Here is a 3,485-nt window from a genome sequence, read left to right as displayed (position 1 = left end):
GTATGATCGAGAACCTCTAGATGATTAGCCGTGCTGTGACAGAGCATTTGGACCATTTTCACTGAGGAGATGGGAAGTAGCCATTGACAACGGTGACACCTTACATAGAGCTTGCCATGGAAGGAACTTTGCACTTTTGCATGCATGAGGGAAGAGGAATACAAGAGAAAAGCTGAAATTTAGAAGACAAAGCATCTCCAAAACCCCAACATATTCTCCATTACTGCATAATAAGTATTTATTTCATACTCTCTTATTTTTCGTAATTCAATTTGATAAGTGAATTATTTTCCTGACTAAGAGTTACAAGATAACCATAGATTGCTTCAAGCCAACAATCTCCGTGGGATTCGACCCTTACTCACATAAGGTATTACTTGGACGACCCAATGCACTTGCTGGTTAGTTGTACGGAATTACATAGTGTGAAGTAATTTTCGTGCACCAAGTTTTTGGCGCCGTTGCCGGGGATTGTTTGAGTTTGGACAACTAACGGTTTATTTTGTTGCTTAGATTAGGAAAAATTTTTATTTTTGGTTTAGAGTCTTCTATTATTGTTTTTGGTTGAAATTTTCTTTTTTTTTTAAATCCTTATTTTCTTTTTTTTTTTAGTTATAAAAAATTACTTCTTCAAAACAAGTGTTACATTTACTGTCCAATTGGCTAGAGCATTGGTCTATATTCTTGGCAATTGGGTATCTTCTTTTTAAAATCTTTCTTTTCAAAAATATTTTTTCTTTGATTAAATCTTGTGCCAAACTTTAAGTTTGGTATTTTCTTGTTAATCTTTTTATAATTTTCGAAAATTTTAGTTTGGTTTTCTAAAAATTTTAAGTTTGGTGTTCCTCCTTCATGTTCTTGTTGTTCTTGTGATTCTTCAAAGTGTCTTTGAGTCTTCCTTGTGTTTTGATCTTAAAATTTTTAAGTTTGGTGTTCTTTGGTGTTTTCCCTCCAAAATTTTTGAAAACAAGGAGCATTAGATCTAAAAAATTTTAAGTTATGTGTCTTTTGTGTGTTTTTCTCTTTCATCATAAAATTCAAAAATAAAAAAAATATAATATCTTTTCCTTATTCTACTCATAATTTTCAAAAAATTAGCATTAAATTAGTCATCAAATTTAAAAATCATATCTTTTTCAAATCATATCTTTTCCAATCAAATCCTTTCAATCATATCTTTTTCAAAACTTCCTAACCATTTTTTTTCTCTCTCTCCATTTTTCAAAAATCTTCACCCATTTTTATTTATTTTAATTTAATTTATTTTATTTTCGAAATAAATAAATAAATAAATAAATAAATAAAAATATTTTTTCTCTATTTTACATCATCTCCTTTTCTCCATCATGGATCTAAGTGGAAATGAATAGTCCAGAAGGACTCTGGGGTCATATGCTAACCCCACCACTGCTTCATATGGGAGTAGTATCAGTATACCCTCCATTGGAGTCAGTAGCTTTGAGTTGAATCCTCAGCTCATTATCAAGGTGCAGCAAAGTTGTCAGTATTCCGGTCTTCCACAAGAAGAACCTACAGAGTTTCTGGCACAGTTTTTACAAATTGCTGACACAGTACATAATAAGGAAGTAGATCAGGATGTCTACAGATTATTACTGTTCCCATTTGCTGTAAAAGACCAAGCTAAGAGGTGGTTAAATAATTGGGTGGAAGGCTGGCGCTGAACGCCCAAACCATGCTCAGGACTGGCGTTCAACGCCAGAAACAAGCAAGAAACTGGCGTTGAACGCCCAAAGGAAGCACAGTTCTGGCGTTCAGACGCCAGGAACAGATGAGGAATTGGCGTCTAACGTCACTCCAGCTTCCAACCCTGGCACTCAATTGCCAGTGAGGGATCAAACACACACAAGTGCTGATGACAATCCCTCTAAAAGGGCTTCTTCAACCACTTCTGTAGGAAATAAACCTGCAGCAACCAAAGTTGAGGAATATAAAGCCAAGATACCTTATCCTCAAAAACTCTGCCAATAGGAGCAGGATAAGCAATTTGCTCGCTTTGCAGATTATCTCAGGACTCTTGAAATAAAGATTCCGTTTGCAGAAGCACTTGAGCAAATACCTTCTTATGCCAAGTTCATGAAAGAGATCTTGAGTCATAAGAAGGATTGGAGAGAAACTGAAAGAGTTCTCCTCACTGAAAAATGCAGTGCAGTCATTCTGAAAAGCTTTCCTGAAAAGCTTAAAGATCCTGGGAGCTTTCTGATACCATGCATATTAAAGGGTAATTGCACCAAGACAGCTTTATGTGATCTTGGGGCAAGCATCAACCTAATACCTGCATTCACTATCAGAAAGCTTGGTTTAACTGAAGAAGTTAAACCAACCCGGATATGTCTCCAACTTGCTGATGGCTCCATTAAATACCCATCCGGCGTGATTGAGGACATGATTGTCAGGGTTGGGCCATTCGCCTTTCCCACTGACTTTGTAGTGCTGGAAATGGAAGAACACAAGAGTGCTACTCTCATTCTAGGAAGACCTTTCCTAGCAACTGGACGAACTCTCATTGATGTCCAAAAGGGGGAAGTCACCCTGAGAGTCAATGAGGATGAGTTTAAGTTGAATGCTGTCAATGCCATGCAGCATCCAGACACACCAAAAGACTGCATGAAAGTTGATCTTATTGACTCTTTGGTAGAGAAAATCAGCATGGCTGAGAGTCTGGAGTCAGAGTTGGAAGATATCTTTAAAGATGTTCAGCCTGATCTTGAGGATTCAGAGGAATTGAAAGAGGCTCTGAAATTTCCTCAGGAAGAGGAAAAACCTCCTAAACCCGAGCTCAAACCATTACCACCATCCCTGAAATATGCATTTCTGGGAGAAGGTGACATTTTTCCAGTGATCATAAGCTCTGCTTTAAATCCACAGGAAGCGGACACACTAATTCAAATGCTAAAGACACACAAGACAGCTCTTGGGTGGTCCATAGGTGACCTTAAGGGCATAAGCCCAGCTAGATGCATGCACAAGATCTTATTGGAGGACAATGCTAAGCCAGTGGTTCAACCACAGAGGCGGCTAAATCCAGCCATGAAGGAAGTGGTGCAGAAAGAGGTCACCAAATTACTGAAGGCTGGGATTATTTATCCTATTTCTGATAGCCCCTGGGTAAGCCCTGTCCAAGTTGTCCCCAAAAAGGGAGGCATGACAGTGGTTCATAATGAAAAAAATGAACCGGTTCCTACAAGAACAGTTATAGGGTGGCGCATGTGTATTGACTACAGAAGGCTCAATACAGCCACCAGAAAGGATCATTTTCCTTTACCATTCATAGACCAGATGCTAGAAAGACTAGCAGATCATGATTATTACTGTTTTTTGGATGGCTATTCAGGCTACAACCAAATTGCAGTAGATCCCCAGGATCAAGAGAAAATAGCATTCACATGTCCATCTGGAGTGTTTGCTTACAGAAGGATGCCATTTGGGCTGTGTAATGCGCCTGCAATCTTTCAGAGATGCATGCT

The sequence above is a fragment of the Arachis ipaensis genome, chromosome B07 (genome assembly GCF_000816755.2).
Source record: "Arachis ipaensis cultivar K30076 chromosome B07, Araip1.1, whole genome shotgun sequence".
Classification (NCBI taxonomy): Eukaryota; Viridiplantae; Streptophyta; class Magnoliopsida; order Fabales; family Fabaceae; genus Arachis; species Arachis ipaensis.
This window is presented reverse-complemented; position numbering follows the sequence as displayed.